Genomic DNA, 18,989 nt, shown 5'->3' with positions numbered 1-18,989 from the left:
CATTTTCAGTGAAAACCTTAACTTTGGCCTGTAGTTTCCATACATGTGCTAAACTACTTTCTGAGACAAGTATAATAGAAATCGTGATTACTTTTTTTTTCCCGCAGGCATGACTACAGTTCTTTTGATTTCCTCTAATATTCAGCCTAATACATTAGCCGTCAGAGCACCTTGCAGGTGGGAAATTCTTTGTCACTGCTCAAATGAATGTTTAAGTAGAGAAGATGTGGCTCAATAAAATAGGCAAAGACTAAACCCTAAGGACAATTTTACAGAAAATGCTGAATATGTCATTTTATTGAAACATGAAAGATGTGGGTCAAAATCTCATCAGATCCAGAACTATTAATGCTTTATACGCTTTATCTCTGGTGAAACCTCTACTGAAAATGGGTGGCTGCAAAAGGTTCTGTATTAATTTTCTTTTTGTCTGGTTATGTGTGAGTGTATCATTGTCTTCTGACAGGATTGCATCACACTGTTGACATTAACAGAAATCTAAGGTCTACATGAATTGAAAACAAAGAGATGCTTTTGAAGCTCTGAATTAAGCATACACTTTCCTGAGAAAAACATCATCTAAATCTTTTGAAATTGTTCACTGCTATCATCCAAGCACTAAACAAAATTAAAACAATGATTAACATAATACTAGATGCACTATTACAAAAAATCTGTTTTGGGAAATTACAAACTGTGGGTATGTGCTTTCTGAGCACGTACAGATGGTGCCATGAAAGAAAAATTAATTTGATAATACTTATATTTTTCTTGTACATTTATAGTTAAAACATTGTACATTTATAGTTAAAAGTATGTCTGCCTTGCCAGACAGAAAGGGATCATATTTAACAGATCTGCAAAACTGATGGAAGAAACTTTCATTAATGTTTATAAAGAGCTTTGAGACCCAAAGATGAAAGTTACTGAAGAAGTGCAAAGCATTAACATCACATTTAGTGGTGAACAAACAGAAATGAGGGGTTTATAAGCACGTGTAAAATAACTTTTCTATAATAGGTTGCCCTGTGTTGAATCTATTGTACTAAAGTGTAGATTCCAAAATTATTCTCAGAGCTCCACAGCCTTTTTTTTTTCCCAAAAAAATTATGACCTTTAGTCATTACTTTAACAAAATATACAAAAAAGCCCAAGCATCTGCTTTGTTTATTATTTTGCCTGTTATGCTTCTCATTGCTGTACTGAGAACCAGCATTAAAATATCTCAGTGTATATTACTTTTTTCAGTACAGCCTTTCCGGATTGTTTCTCAACAATCTAAAATGATAAAACTTCTGCCTATGGAGAAACTATTGGAAAGCATAAAAGAGCCAGGAAGCTACACCAGCTATCAATGCAACTTTTTTCTGATAAATGGCCTTTTGGAGGATAGAAGCTAGAAAATATAAAAAATTTCTAGTAGCAGTGGACTTACATTTTTTCACTTCCACTTTCAATTCTCCTCCATTTTCTCATGCAAATGTTGGTCGAAGATGGATTGAGGTTTATCTCATACAGTTTTTATATGTATCCTCTCCTTTTTCTCACTAGATAAATACCTCCATGAACACATAGAATCATTTGTACGTAACCCCAATAAAGGTCATGACAGACTGGAGCTGCTTATGTTTGGTACATTCTTCTTGGGAATCTATAGGAAATAATGAAATATAGACTGACTGATTGCTTCATTTGCTACCAAAAAAAATCAGGAGTCCAAATTAAAATACAAGTTGAACTGCCATTACATAGAAACAAAGGCCAGGCTTTGCATTGTGTATTTGTGATTAAACCTTTACCCACAATGCAAGAGAGACTTTTTGAGTTTTAAGAGTGTATAACAGGGTACTGCCCATAAATTGCTATCATTTTTTGTGCACTCTGTTCTTCAGAGAAAGCTTGGTAGATCTATAGCTATTTCTTTCTGATCTAATAATATTTTAACTTTGTCTATATAGCTGTTCTGAGCTTCCGTCAATTCACCATCCTCTCTGACTTCTAATGAAAAGACAAAAGGAGAAGAGAGGAGAGGAGAAGAGAGGAGAGGAGTGGACAGGAGAAGAGAGAAGATGTATTATTTTCATATTTCAGTGGGCTCTTATCAGGAAAGAAAGCACACGTGTTTTGGGGTTTTTTTTAGTGGTTACTGCACTGGGAGTTCTTTGGCATGAGATCTTTTCTGTCTTTGTTTTCGTTACCCTTGTGTTTTCTTTGATTTGTGCACAATACATAAAGCCAGGATATCAGTTCACCTTGAGATACAAAATATACTATTATATAGGAATATATATCTCTGTCTCTTTAGTGTCTTTTCAGAGGGGTTTCTGGGGATCCAGTTATTAAACAATTTACGGGTTTCATTTCAGTCATTGAACTACTGCTAAACCAAAGGCAATCTGTCTATTCTGTGATGACACTGGCACCCTCTGTACCATATTTCTCTTATTGTACCTTGAAAACTATACTAAAGTAAATTCCAAAATGGGAGTTTGTACCTATCAAAACATGAAGCTAATGACAATGCAGACAAAGAAATTCTGCTTGTAGTTGGTTTGTTTTCCTTGCGTGATGCTAAAACTCATTTTGCTTTATTTCTAATTTCTGTTGTTGTTTGATAGGACTATTAAGTTCCTTTATATGTGACATATTAGTAATAACAATAGCAATAACAACAACAATGTCTTTTGAAAGATAATTCTTACTAGGAAATGAGGTAAGCGATATATATATATATATTTAATTAAAAATAATAGCAAAGATGTGGTTGACATCCTGTGACAGCTAACAAACTGTGGATGTTGTGTGGAACTTGTCATTAATAAAAAAGAAGCAACTACTCACTCCTTGAGGACAAATAAATTTATCATGGTTTAAGCCCAGCCAGTAACTCAGAAAATATCCGTTGAATATTTATCTGTTGTTTAATGATTTACCTCGTGGCATTTAATAATTTACAGAATATGTTTAGAGTATTTTGTAAGACCATAATATGGGGAAAGATTTCTATTGGTAGCAAAGCTGATAGGCAGGTTACTGAGGATCCTTAATAGTTAAAAGAAGGACTGAGTTAGGCCACTGTCTTGGGTTCCATTGTAGCAGGCATTTTTCTTCTTCTGAGGACAAGAGTCATAGCCCTGCATATGCACTTGCATACACATATACACAAACATATACATACATCTATATGCACGCGTGTGTGTATACCTAATTTTGGTTTTTAATCTATGTGCTCGTAATATTGCCACAGAAAGTGGAAAAACTGGATTATTTTTTCACTTTTATCAACTTTTACTTAATCTGTGATAAAGATAGGTGGTTTCACCAAAGACAGAAATACACTGGATCCTAGGATAGATGCCTATCTTCCCACCACTGTGCCTATCTAAGGTTTTGGAATCATGCTTTTTTATGTAGTCAGGAAGTCTGTAAGCTAAACAACAAACTGCAAAGGGATTTAGCACCTTCAGGATTAGGCAATGTCAGCATATATGGGGTTTGGATAGTTGTCAGAGCAGCAGCTGGAATGCAGGCAGCTCAATTCCAAATTATGAGATGTATTTGGACTAATAAAACAAGACACTTGGAAGACAGTAAGAGAGGTAAGATATTTTATACAAAGTTATTGAGAATTTTTTTTTCTCTGGAAATATGCTAAGCTGGTAAAACAGTAGTATTTCACAGGAATGTTAGTTTACTTGAATATTTCAAGAGAATCCAGAAATTTCATCCAGGAAACTTGACCTTATGTTACTAATTTACCTACTTAGACAAGTATAAAAAAGGATCTTTACACCAGTGAATTCTGGCAGAAACATAGCTTTCTGCACTTTCAAGTCCATGCAGACAGTCTGAAAACCTGACTTGTGACTAAGCTTCACAACAACTTCATCCCTCTCTTTTCAAAAGACGGGCTAAAAAGCCCATTCTAGTTCTCTTGTAAAAAAAAGAGAGCGTCTGTGTTGCTGATAAACCTTTTCTCAGTTCCAGGGTTTTCTGACTCTGCTGTGAGACAAAAGAAATTATACCAGTTCCCAAAGCTTTCTGAAAGAATAGTAGTACATATAATTCTTGCTTTTCCAATGAGAACTAATGAACTTTTCTATCAATAGAATATTTTATAGTTTGTGGTACTTTTTGCTAGTGTAAAATCAAAAGCCTGCACGTTTTTTAGTTCTTTGGGAAACTGAGCTCTTGGATATTGACCAGGATGACGGTGTTTGCTTTTCTCCCCAGCTGTTGGCATGCAAATATCTAAGAAAAGAATTCCTAGTCATGTAGTTCTTGGTGACCAAATGCAAAAAAGTAACAGGAAAGTACAGATGTTTGCATAGAATTGCCAAGAGACTGACAGAGGGGGTGGGGGTTTGGAAAGGGAGAAGCAGCAAATAATATGAGGATCCAGTGCAAAGTAATCAGTATAATAATAATAACAAAACACAAAGAGGATTTTCCTTTCACAGTGGTTTTCTTCCTCTTCCTGCATACATGGTATAAGGACCTATAAATGTTGCCTTTTTAAATCACCATCACCACCACAAGTGCTACATGAAAAAAAAAAAACCAAAACACCAGACCGCAATACGTCAAACATCTAAGCAAAAATTGTATTTAGAATTTGAGAGATGAAGGTATGGATTGTGCTAGCATTTGTATGAACAGAACCAATTTAGATTACATGACAATCTCAAGTTTTGCATTGTCTTTCTGGGGTTCAGACTTAAAATATTTTACTTTTAACAAAGAGCGTTCTATATATTTCCATTGAAAAAAATAAAAATTGAATATCTTACTTTCTGCTCCATAGTCCCTGTGTATGTACTTTTTTTTTTTTAATATCTTCCTATAGTGTATGTTCTGCTCACTTCTTTTCCCCTAAATCCCTTTTCTTTATTATGTGGAGACGTAGAATTCACTCTTCTGTCCTCCTGTGGGGCATTTCCTCTTTAGCTGTACTCTCAGTGTTCCCAGGACTACTGAATCTGTGAGGAGATAATACAGGTGAAAGGGGCCATCCAGCTAGGCAAAAATCCAGGCAGCAATGACTGGATCAGTGACTGCTTCTTAGTACAGTCAGTTTCATGTTGGTATTTCTAAGGGTGTATATAGTCTCTCACACAAGTCTTAGCATTCTCTGCTAGATTTTTGTCACTTTCTTCCAACCACATTCATCATACAAAGCTTTTCAAAAGGATTACACTTTAAACATTTCAAGATCATAGAATGATTTATACAGCAGTTGCTGTCAGTCATCACTTTTTCATGTGGAATGAAGTCCAGTTTTCATCTTTTCCTCTTTGTGCTGTGCTTAGAAATGATTCCTAATGAACTCTTACATTGAAGGACAATTCTTGGCCACAGGAAGATGTCAGCAGATGTGGACTGCACTAGGAATCTCATCCTACCACATGTTAGAGTTTTTTATCCACTCTCACAGTTCCTTTCCAGGTGTCAAACTCATTCTCTTTGATTAGGTCTTGCTGTGTTTGACATGTAAGACTGCATGAGATGATTTGTGCCATACTGCAGCAAGTTTCGGTCCTGAATAAGCCGTAAGATTTGGTGAAAAATAAAGTGCAGGTCTCAGGTAGCTATATAGTAAACTCTTATTTCAAACTGCAATGAAGCAACTATCAAAATGATTGGGAAGTTGCTTTTGTTTTGTCTATCCACTTTCCTTACGCATTAGTCGCAAAAGAGAGGGAGTATTATTTGTTAGTTCAGAGCAGCCCAGAATAATAAAGTAAAAATTGTTAAAGCAAATTAACTGACTCATTAAGGACAAAAATGCTTTGAATTTTGAGGGGTTTTTTTCCATTGCTTTCAAATTTATATGTGTTACTCATTCTTAAAATGAAGTTTCTGAGTTTGCTCAGGGGAAACTAATGGCAAACTAAGCCTGAAAAATCTTAAACAGGGCACACTGAAATACTGCAAAGATGACAAAACCTCCTGGATATCTATGCAATATACACCCCTGCAGCAAAGAACCCATACAAATGTACAAATCACAGCTGGGCTGCACATCCCTGGGATACAGGCTCACTGAGTATAAGAGAAAGAGCTAAATGTTGATGATATGCATTTTTCCTTGGGCAAAATACTTTTTCCAAACTATTTCACACTGAGTGAAGCACTGAGAATAGCCAAGACAAAATAAAATCCTTGAATGAATGAAGGAGCCTCAGAATGGATGAAAAACCACAAAATGTTCTGGAAGTCTAGCAAAACCCTGAATTCTTGATATATTTTGGAAGAATCCAAGATATTTAAAGACAGACTTGGTCCCTCTAACACTAGAAATATAGAATTTCTGAGCAATCTATTTTTTTACTGATATTTTGTCATGGTTTAAACCCAACCAGTAACTCAACACCTGCTCACTCACACCTCCCCTTCACCCTTTCACAGGCAAGATGGGGAGGAGAATAAAAAAAGGTAAAACCTGTGGGTTAAGAACAGTTTAATAACTAAAATAAAGTACAATATAATACTAATACCACCAATAATAATGATAAGGGAAATAACAAGTGGGAAGAATATAAAACTAAAAGGAGAAAAGGAAAAGAAAACAATAAACACAAGTGATGCACAACACAATTTCTCACCACCTGCCGACCAATACTGAGCCCAGCCCCAAACAGCAATTGCTCCCTTCCGGGTGACTCCTCCCATTTTATATAGTAAGCATGATGTGCTCTGGTATGGAATACCCCTTTGGCTAGTTTGGTTCAGGTGTGCTGTCTCTGCTCCCTCCAGGTTTCTTGTGCTCCTCCTCACTGGCAGAGCATAAGACTGAAAAGTCCTTGATTGGAGTAGGCATTACTTAGCAAGAACTAAGACATTGGTGTGTTATAAGCATTATTCCCAGTCTAAAGCCAAAACACAGCTCTGCAGCAGCTACTACGAAGAAAATTAACTCTCCCAGCTGAAACCAGGACATTATAACATTTAGTCCTATCAATTTTTAATTTTCTTTTTTAATTTTATGGAAAGTTTCTTCTTTCTTGTATAATCATTATAGGATAAATCAGGACATCAGAATCTCTCTAGTACAACTTCCTGCTCAAAAAAGAATGAGCTCTGAGGTCAGACCAAGTGGCTCAGGGCTTCTTCGTCTTGGGTCTTGAAAACCTCCACTGATAGAGAGAGACCACAAAAACTGTCTAGGCAGTCTGTTCCTCACTGCTTTATGGTGAAGAAATCTCCCTGAAACAGATGATTGAGGATTGAATGAAGGAACTTGTGCTGTTGGACCTAATACTTGTAAAGGAAGAACTGGTCAGAGAAGTGAAGATCAGAGTCACCCTTGGCTGTAGTGATCATGACATGGTAGAACTCAGGGTCCTGAGAGTGTGGAACAAAGGAAAGAAAAGGATCACAGTCCTTGTTGTGGTTTAAGCCCCGGCCGTAAATTAGAACCACGCAGTTTCTACTCCCCCCCACCCCCCCCCAGGGGTATAGGGAGGAGAATCGAAATAATGTAACTCCCTCGGGTTGAGATAAAAACAGTCCAGTAACTAAGGTATAACACAAATCACTACTGCTGCCACCAATAACAATAATGATAAGAGAAATAACAAGGGAAGAGAATACGATACCGCTCGCTGGAAAATGAGCCAGACAGAGAAGAGGACGTGCCCTTCCGGGTAACTCCCAGTTACATCCCCAGGCATGACGTGCTGTGGTATGGAATAACTCTTTGGCTAGTTTGGGTCAGGTGTCCTGTCCCTGCTTCCTCCCGGCTTCCCCTCCTCCCTGGCAGAGCATGAGACTCACAAAGTCCTTGGTCAGGGTAAACATTCTGACCAGCAACTGAAAACATTGGCTTTATCAGTATTATTCCCAGGCCGAAAGTCAAAACCACAGCACTGCACCAGCTACTAAGAAGGAGAAAAAGTGACTGCTGCTGCTGAACCCAGGACAGTCCTACACTTGTAAAGAGCAGAATCTGGCTCATTTAGGAGGCTGCTTGCAGGAGGCAGCCCAGGGAAGAAGATGGGTCTTGAGCAAGGAAGACTCACTCTAAGTGGAGGGAATATTTAGATTAACTTGATATACACAAAACCATGGTGAACTGATGAGATGAACTAATGAGTACTGAAGTAGTTGGCCAATCTTGTTGAAACACCATTCTTAATTGTCTTTGGAGAGGTTCAGGAAGACTAGAAGAAAGAAAATGTCACTGCTATCTTCAGAAAGGTGAAAAGAAGAATCCAGGGAACTACAAACTGGTCAGCTTCATCTAAGTTACTGGAAAGGGGACATCCCAGATCCAAGTACCTAGCAAGCAGCAAAACATCCAGGATGGTAAGTCAGGATGGAAGATCTATCCCCACAAGATTCTTCCTTTATTATCTCTCACCACTCTCTTGTGGTGCAGATGTGTGTTTCAGGTTCTGCTGGCTTTAACGCTTTCTCAGACATAGTTTTCTCCTTCTGACCTTCTACAAGAGCACTAAAGATATTCTGCAGTTGCAGATCTGCTGATAGGGAAAATGAGAAAAAGACAGTAGGGAGATACCTGCTTTCTACATTCTCAAGGTCATTTATTAGTATATTGCACTCCACCATATATTCTTGTTTTTTTTCTCTTAGAATAAAATTGTTTATTTGATATATCATTTGGTGAATAACTACCATTTCAAAGTTTTCAGTTTATGAGTCAAAGCCAAACTAGGAATAACATTGTGTGTCATATGCCATATCTCTTTCACAAGCTATATTACCATCAGTGGATTGATGCATTAGCCAATGAATGACTTTGAGTTTTGGGGGGGTTTTTTGGGGGGGCGGTGTTGTGGTATTTGTTGTTGTTTTGGTTTGCTTTTTTTTCCTGAAAAACAACATGTGTAGCTGAAAACAGTGCTTTTTTTTGTTTGGTTTTGGATTTTTTATAATGGTTTTATTCTTATTTTTTTCCCCTCAAAAAACAAATTCCTTATTCTTCAACAAAAACAAAAGCAAAAAACTCTAGGTCATGAACTGAGAAAATAAAGATTAAAAACTCCAGCATTCAGAACTCTTCTTGCTCTGTCAAATGTTATTCAGCATCCTCAAGGTTTTAAGTGATTCTTTCATTCACTCCATCATGATCTAGAGGGTTCCTGGCTATCTCCATTACCTTTTATCTGCTTGAATCCATTTCTCTTTACAAGTACCCTATTGGTCCCCTAGATATGTCTGTGCATCTTTGGAACATCTCCATTATTAAATTATCTACAGACCATGATCTATTATTAAATAAGCACTGCTTTACTGAAGCCAGAGCAGCCCCATAGGCACAGAAACTTATTAGTATAGCAGTGTGCTTGTGAAAGGTGACAGATGGGAAAGACAGCTACAAGGACAGTGCCAGACCCCACTAAGCCACCAGAGATTGAATCCATCAATCAGAAAGGCACAGTAAGAGTGCAAAGAGAGGAGATTTCTCCTGACTTTATTAGGCCTGTTTTCTGTCTTCCCTCATGCTTTTACTTTCCTGCAAAGGGAGGAGTGGGACACATTTTTTCCCTGTGCTTCTCATGGTAACATCATGTTTGTTTGTGATTTGAACTGTTTCTGAGTCGATTGGTAATTCTAACAGCAAACAAATAATCTTACCCAGCATTTTAAGTCTCAGATAATATCCCAATCCTAATCACTCAATACATCTGTACAGACAACTCCTACACCTTGGGAGAGTCCTCTGAATTTCAGTGGAATCTGGCAACCTTGGTAGCACTATTATGCCTTGAGAGTGAGATTTTATGAAACCAAATAAATTAAAATAAGAGTGCAGAAGTAGTAAATAAAATAAACATTAAAGATATCTAAATTACATGTACATTCATCAGAAACCAAAATAAATACCACAGAATCATAACAAGAAATTATTTGGTCCTCTTTTTTTTTTTTCTTTTTCTAAGCAGGTACTAGAAAAGTGCAGAAATCTCTTTGTTTAAGCATGACATTCATTAAATATCTAACTATTTAACTAGAACAAGTTTTTATTTTCCTTCAGAGATTAAATAGACAATTTACAGTTACTAACTTCAGAAAATGGGAATAAAGAATACAACTTTATCCTAAGATGTAAATCACATCTTCAATTTCCATTAATTTTGATAAATGTTTAAATGTTTAGAGGAAGGTTTACTATGTCAGCAACAGAATGGAAAAACTTCAAGCTAGGTTATTGGTATTTACTTCCCCTTCAGCATCTTTGGATTTAACTTTCAGTAAGTGAGCATTCACAGATACCTTCTGCAAATGTGATTTATACAAAATTCATCACATTTTTTGTTGCTATTTTTTAAATGCCCAAATTATTTGAAATTACACTGCTCCAAAGTTATGCAAGTTCTTAGTCTTCCTTCTGAGGTTAAAAATAATATTTGGGATTAAGGAATCTACAGAAGGCTTAGTTTCTTAGATAACATACATGAGATTTATAGAAAGTACTAGAAAATGGAAAAAATATTATTATGTCATCGTATTTCCCCATATTGCTATTATGTCTACCATACACAAGTATGGACTGCAGAAAAATGATTACCACAATAATTTGCCACAACAAATCACTGATAGTTAGGTGTTTCATGCCAAATTATCCAGTATTCTTGCTCTCACTGTCAAAGTCAGTAGAGTCTAGTGTTTCTAATTTGTGGTGTCTGACATCACTCAGTAATCTTTAGGTCTGTTTGGGTCATATGCATGTCAAGCAAATGAATATTTACACAAGTCAGCTATACTGGAATATAAAGTACATAGAAGAGAGTTGATCAAGAGATCAGCAAGGAAGACATACAGAAAGTTTCAAAAACAAGTTAAAACTTAGACTCTGAGCATTTGGAGCTGGGAATTAGACTAACTGTCATTCATTAATATCAGTGTGTCAAGACTCTTTGGAAGACATGCGATCTGTTGACGTGACTTTGGGTATGTATAGTTTTTTAAATCTGCTTGTCCTATTTGCTCATTTCTAGGAATACTTCTCAAACTATGATTAATATTATTTTGAGACTTTGATACCCAAATTTGCTTTAATATAATATAAGAATTAGAACTCAGATCCTGATTAAAATCTTTGTATAACTACAATATAGCAGATAAAAGGACCTCATCAAGATCTCTTGCAGATTGCATTTATTAGACATCAGAGAATATAGTTGCTTAGTGAACTTCATATATCCTAACTCTGCTCTTGTACACAGGGGCTGTCCTAACCTCTCTGGTTTCCTGGAGTCTCTGCCATTCATCCCAGTTCAAATACCAGTAAAGTTAGTGTGGAAAATGTAGGAATGATTCGTGTCAACAATCGGGAACTCCTTGTGACCATTGTACTTTGTGTGAGATATATAGAAATGATCCTGATGTTTGTTTATGTCAGTACAATGATGAAAGGGAAGAAGAAACAAAGGAATAATCCATTTACTCAACTGCTTAAGTGCTAGCATGGTTGGGCGACCAAGAGATCCATCCTGTTACAGGATGTTGTGAAACTTAAGTACTGAGCAAATGGACATACAAGGTGTGGAACAAATAAAGCTATGACTGTGGTTAAGCTTGTAACAAAAGTCTCCCAGTTAATACGTTACCAAGAAGGTCGGCAACCTCCTCTAAGAAGTTTCTTCACCAAAAGGAAGACCTCAGCATCAAGAGAAGAACAATGAAAAGAAGTCACGTCGGTGTACGGGTGAAGAAGACAAGGAGATTGGTTGAGACCCAGGACCGAGAAGTATAAAAGACTAAACCCCAAAGATTCCGGTGTGCGTCTTGGGTGGAGCGGAGACTCCTCGGCGCACCCAGTGCTGCTTGCTTATTGCCTCTTACCCTTAATCAATCTGAATAAAATATTTGGAATCAGTCGTGGCTAAGACTGAATTTTTATAACATTAGGAAGAATTATTCCTTTTCTCCACTTTTAGTTTTCTTCCTGTGGAAATGAAGTTTATGCAGAAACATATGTTAGTGTTGCCACTAATAACTTTTAATCTTCTAAGCAAATTAAAATCAAATATGAATGCAGAACAGAGATCTCAAAAATATTGAGTTTTTACAGGTTTGGTGAGAGTCAAAAATGTGCTTAAGAGATATGTCCTGCTAGTATTCCTCTTGAGAGAAAATCAAAGAGCTTGGGTCTTGTTTTGTTCAATTTCTGTCAATCAATCGTCACAAGTAAAACCAGACCAGCATCAGTGGGTGAGACAGGCCAGCTCAAGGCTCATGTGTGAAGTATAGAACCTGGAATATGCACTGGAAATACAAGATAAGGGTAGACAGGAGCAGCTGGAGTCCAAGGAGAGGAAAAGAAACAATTGTTAGGGTGAAGGAGCTGTTGAGGACGTGAGAATGACATGGCAAACTGTGAACAGCATAGGAGATAAAAGGAATCTGAGATTATTGCAATGACTGGTGTAAGAGGTACTTAACATGACCCCTAGGTAACTGTAGGAATAGAGTCACAGAGAGACACAGAATACCTATATAGGCCAAACTAGGTTTTATTAATGACACTTATGACAGTAAAAATGAATTTATTTCTTACAAAAAAAAAAAAAAAAAAAAAACGTGGGAAAGGAGGCAAGGCAGAGCCTCTGGCCTTTTTCTGTAAATGGAACTTAATTCTCCTTATTTTCAGGATGCTTAGACAATATCAAAACATGTGCCTTATTAATTCTTATACACATTTTTCTGTTTCTTAATAGGTAAAGAAATAGAATTATCTCTAGTGAAGAAAATTTGTATTTCACATGGTGTAGTTTTTTTCTGTTATTTCTATTTATTCCTTTCACTTCTTTTAAATTCTTTTTCTTATGAGCTGTCCAAAAAGCACTAATTCATGATCTTGGGGCCTTAGTTCTCTTACTTTCTACCAGATTCACATCCCCTCCTTCCCTAATCCTAATATGGTTCATAATATTTATCTTCAGGGCTAGATTATGATAGTCACGAATCAATAGTTAACTTTAATCACCACTACACTATTATGCAATTAGATTGAAAACAAATGCTCATTTTTATGTAAAATTTTACTTTGATGCATGGTCTGCACCTATTTGGAGTGCTTTACAGCTTTCCAGTTTCACAACGTTTCTGGGCATACCTGTCTATTATGTCTTGAGCAGTACAACGTGTTTATTTTATGGATTACATTGAAATGTTTAGCAGATCTACAAGGACTTTTCATTTTCTATTTTATTCCCTGCCCAACAGAGAAGCTAGAAGTGAATGCGTTTGAAGGAGCTTGAGTATCTAGCAAACAGCTCGCTGCTGCTCTAGCTTAATCAGCTCATTCTTTGGCATTTACTTGCTGCTTTCTTGCCTGAAGGGCAAACACTATCTTAATGAAGCACACAAGGACAAATGATTTTTCTGGGCTGTGATTAATTTTCACAAGCTGACCTTAATCACTGGTTAATTAATAGAAGATATTTTGATTTACAAAAAAACAAACAAAAAACCCCAACCAACCAAAACAAAACAAAACAAAAAACCCCAGGCATTATAAGCAGTATTATATTGGTTTGTTTTTCAGGAATTTAATGAAGTAACAAGCTTTTATTTAGAAACAATGTGTTGAGATTCCATAGAAGAAGGGATGATAGAGTACTAAAGGAGAATACAGGACCTGTGTACCATGCTGTGTTTGCCTGCTTGACTAGATGGTTTTAAAAGCAGAAACAAGTGTCAAATGAATTCTAGCTTAAGTCTACCTGTTGCCCATCCTCCCTCAACCCCATTTGACAGCCAGGATTAAGACGCTTTCCACTAGTCACATCAATAGTTTCAAAATAAATGGTTAGCATTAGTATATAACATATAACAGATATAGCAAATATCATACAGAGTTCAACATGTAAACAAAGCTCCTTACTAGGGTATATTTTCTATGTAATGTTTTTATATCATCATGCCAGAAGCTGGAAATAGTTTAAGAAAAAATTTCACAGAAAGTATTTAACAACATAAGTTAAACTATTCATTTCCACATAATATTGTAACAAAAATCATAATGTGTATTCTATAAAATACATGCTAACTCGTTTAGATCTCCTTGATGAGGCATTCCATCATGATGTAGCAAGGGAAGCCATAACAAGAATCTGTGACTAGAGTCTAAAGGCAAACAAATTTAGATTAAAAGTAAAATCCTAACTTTTAAGAGTTATGGAGCAATCAGTCTAAGAGATCTGATGATCTGTTATTAAGGTTATTTAGTGGAAAAAATAGTTGCCAGTCTGGAAGATTCACAAGCACAACTTTAGAAACTCAATATGAGAACAATGTGGGAATGTACTGGTAACGCGGTCTACAACAAATAAAGGAGTACCTTGTTTTTTTTCTGGACATGAAATCTATTGATGTTGAGGCCCACTGAAGTTGCCTGATGGGTGACATTAGACTGGTTTGTTAGACTCCAATACTTACTATAATCAAATAAGTATTGCTTATGATACAGATATATTTTCGAATAGTTTAGAATATATTAGGCTACTCTAACAGACCTTCTCTCAATTGATTAATTGATTCATCATATTATGTTCATACCTTCTGCATAGTATGAAATCCAATTGACATTGATAGAAGCCATACAGTATCTATAGCATTATAAGTAGGGTTTCTTCTCAAAATACCATGTTTCTTTTGCCTCTTACAAATGGAAATTTATTACAAATTGATATTCTCCTCACACTTATACAGAATGGGAGAATTGTACAAGGTTTTTACATAATCAGATGCTCATGGGTTTGTTTGTTTGGTTTTTTTTTCTGGGTTTTTTATATGTTGAAGAGAAAGATTTATAATTCACTAATATTTGGTGTACAGAAAGTCCCTTTCATTTTATGACTCCTCTGAAAGCGTCACTTTAGTTTCTGACTCTTGAGTCAAAGAGGATAATGCTCTCTTAGTGCCATTATACCTGTGATTCTTCTCCACAATAATACTTTTCTACCAATGGCAGCAGCAGGAAGCTGAAAATGCAGTTTAACACATACTCTGTGATAGCGAATTTGAATAGCCTTTGTTAAGAGGGAGCATTACACTTCTACTGGGCACTATGCACAATGCCATTACATAATTAAGCATCAATTAAAATGCTATTAAATTAAAACGTTATCCTGTTGTCTTTTCAATGATGTTATCTTGGCACTTCATCTGCCTAATATCATCAGTTAGCATATTGGACCCAGTGCCATTACGGTTAATGTACAGCATGTTTATACCATATATTAGCATGTCATAACATATGTCAGACATGAAACCTGGTCATAATGATGATGATGATGGACTCACAAAGGAATATACAAAGAATAAGGAAAATATGTGAACTGATTCCTATCTGAAAGATGGTGTTGGCATGAAGTTAGGTGCTTGATGATTTCAAACATCTTCAAAGAACAAGACAATTAAAACTGAAAAAGGAATGAAGCTTGAAGAAGTCTGTGTAGAGATATGACAATGTGATGATGATGGCTTGACTTTGCAAACGAAGATTTGGGAAGGGCTTTACCCACGCTTACTACAAGTGTGCTGATGACTGAAAAGGCCAATGTGGGATAGGCAAATCCGGTTGCAAAAAGCACAGCGAAAGGTCTCCTCGGGTGGTATAGGTGAGGCACAATTCTTTCTACACTGTCTTTTCTCCTCAAGGCTAATTCTGCGTGTGTTTTCAAAGGAGACAACAGTGTTATGTAGGTGTGTCTCCAAGTCTCCTGATTGGAGGCCAAGGTGGACCACCGATGGTAGTCAATATGGCCAAGTCTGAGGTATTGTTTCAGACAGTCCTTATATCTCCCCTTTGGGGCACTTCTCTTGTGGCAGCCAGTGACTAGTACACTGTAAAACAATCTTGGGAAGGCAGTGATCCTCCAACCTGGAGATGTGCCCTGCACAGCGCAGCTGCGATTTCAGCAAAATGGCTTTGATACTGGTGACCGCTGCCTGTTCAAGGATAGTAACATTTGACACATAGTCAGTCCAATGGATGTTTAGAATTGTATGGAGGCAACGCTGATGGAAGCATTCGAGAAGTCGCAGGTGATGGCGGTAGGTAACCCATGATTCAGGCCCATATAAAAGAGTAGATAGTGCAATGGCTGTATAGACACTAATCTTTGTACTTTTCTTCAGGTGTTTATTGCACCAGACTCTTTTATGGAGTTTTCCGAAGGCTCTATACGCCTTGCTATTCTGTTGTCTATCTCTTTGTCGATCATGGCATCTGAGGAAATAATGCTTCCCAGATAGCTGAACTGCTGAACTGACTTAAGCTGTGACTCCCCAATTGTAATGTGGGGATGATGATAATCTTCTTGTGGTGCAGGTTGGTAGAGAACTTCTGTCTTCTTCAAGCTGACTTCCAGCCCAAAAAGCTCAGCCGCCTACGCAAAGCAAGATGTTAAGTGCTGCAGAGCTGCTTCTGTGTGGGCAACAAGGGTGGCATCATCAGCAAAAAGTAGTTCACGGAAAAAGTGATTTAGGGTCTTAGTGTGGGACTTCAGTCGCCTTAGATTGAATAGGCTCCTATCGGTGCGATATTGCATATAAATGCTGCTTTGTTCATCGAGGTCTACCATGGCCCTTTGGAGCATCATGCTGAAGAAGACTGTGAATAAAGTTGGTGTGAGAATGCAACCTTGTTTCACACCATTGGCTATTGGGAAGGGCTCAGAGAGTGCATCACCATATCTGACGTGGCCGGGCTGATCCTCATGTAACAGAATAATCATTTTGAGGAACTTGGGGGGACAACCTAATCGTTCCAAGATCAGCCACAGGCCTTTTCTGCTCACAGTGTCAAAAGCTTTGGTGAGGTCAATGAAAGTTACATAGAGCCCCTTATTCTGTTCTCTACACTTCCCTTGCAGTTGTCTGAGAACAAATACCACGTCTGTGGTACTTTTATTAGCTCTGAAGCCACATTGACTTTCAGGTAGAAGCTCTTCTGCGATAGCTGTTACTACTCTGTTCAATAATATTCTTGCAAGGATTTTTCCAGCAATGGAGAGCGGAGTTATACCTCAGTAGCTTGAGCAGTCTGACTTTACACCTTTTTTCTTGTACAGAGTGATGATGATTGCGACACAAATATTTGATGGTAGTTTACCTTGTTCCCAACAATGCACAACTAGTTCGTGAAATTTAGCGTGAAGTGTTTGGCCTCCATGCTTCCAGATTTCGTGTGGGATTCCGTTGACCCCAGCTGCCTTGCCAGTTTTCACCTGCTGTATAGCCTTAAGGGTCTCTCCCATGGTAGGGTCTATATCCAATTTGGTTTTCACCGGATGTTGTAAAATGTGCTGGATTCCTGCACCTTGGGCTACACGATTAGCACTAAAGAGTGTTTGAAAATGTTCAGACCAACGATTCAGGATGGAGATTTTATCTGTAAGAAGCGTTTGGCTATCTGCACTAGGTAAGGGACTTGGAACCTGGTATGTGGGTCCATACACTGCTTTCAGGGCCTCATAGAATCCTCTGTGGTCACTCAAATCTGCGCATAGTTGAATCTTTTCTGCTAGGTTGAGCCACCTCTCAACCTCACAAGGGCATGCAAACACTTTCCCCTCGACAAGGGGGTGTCTGTGAAAGAGTATGAGAATGTATAAATATATTAAGGGCCTAACTTTGTCCCAGAGGCCTCAGGAATACCTGGAATACCTGTTGGCCAATGGCCAACATATTGTTACAGTCCTCCATGATAGTGCACTGGAAAGATGTTTTCATCAGAATGGATAGCAAAAGTACCATTCATGTGTATTTCAGAATGTGCAAAAAACAGTCTAGCTATTGGTAAATTCTGGGCAGCCTCCATCTTTTTCTTGATCTCAAAAGTATTCTGTTTACTGAGTCAATAGCTTGATTGAAACACTGTTGTAATAATTATTTAAGAACATCACAGACAAAATTAACTTTTTTCTTTTTTTGAGACCACTTACAACTGAGGTAAGAAAATGTACTAAAAAGGCACACACAAGTTTTAAGTCATTGTCACTTCTTTTATTTATCTACATGACATATTGAAAAATAACTTGCTGTCTTACAGCAAGTCAAAAATAAATTTTTACACGTTTCTCCAACAGCTATCATCAATCAAAATATAGATTTGTAGTCAAAAGATCAACCTTTTGATACTTCTGAATTTTCTCTATTGTATTAAAATCTTTCAGAATGAAATGGATACCTCGACATACTCTTTAGTAAAAAACAATACAGAAAAAATCACAGATATCGCACAGACTATTAGCTAAAGTAATGCTTTAAATTCCTTACATACATTTACAATGTTTAACTAGTTAAGAGATACATTGATGGATTTATTTTTAAATGTCACAAAAAGAGATTCTTTGCTGATAGTGGTGGAAAACAATATCCAGTAGATAGATAGTTACCTGAAAACAGTATCAGATTTATTTACCATATAGAGTGATCTAAAGCAAATCTGGGGTTTTGGGGAAGGTTTTTTTGGTGGTTGTTTTTTTTTAATGAGTGACTGGAAATTCAATCTATTAGAGAATGATTACTAAGAAATGTGGAGGAGATAAAATCAGATCTATGACTTTCTATTTAAATAAATCTTGACCAGAAATCTTAAAAAAAAAAAAACACACACAAAAGGGTCCATGGTATATTGTTAGATCCTGCTCCCAAAGTGGTAGTGGCAAAATTCCTACTGATTTATCTGGAAATCAAAGTAAAACCTAAATGTGATATCTGAATTCTAGTTAATTCGATATTCTCATTGAAGTGCCTGATTGTGTTTGACAGTCCTGGAAGACAATCACTCAGTTCCATTGTTATTCAAAGGAGTCTGCTTTTTTTTTATATGTTCTTTTTTATGTAAAAAGACTTTTATATCAAAAGGAACTATATTCCTGTGTCAAAACATCAGTATATTGCTTATTATGAGTCTCTAGAGCTAATATTTGTTAAAGAAGGAAATCAAACAGACGTGGGTCACACTATCTTTAAAATAAGAAATATCAAATTGCTAAACAAAATTCAGG

This window comes from Psittacula echo (assembly GCF_963264785.1).
Source record: "Psittacula echo genome assembly, chromosome: 1".
NCBI classification, from domain to species: Eukaryota; Metazoa; Chordata; class Aves; order Psittaciformes; family Psittacidae; genus Psittacula; species Psittacula echo.
This window is presented reverse-complemented; position numbering follows the sequence as displayed.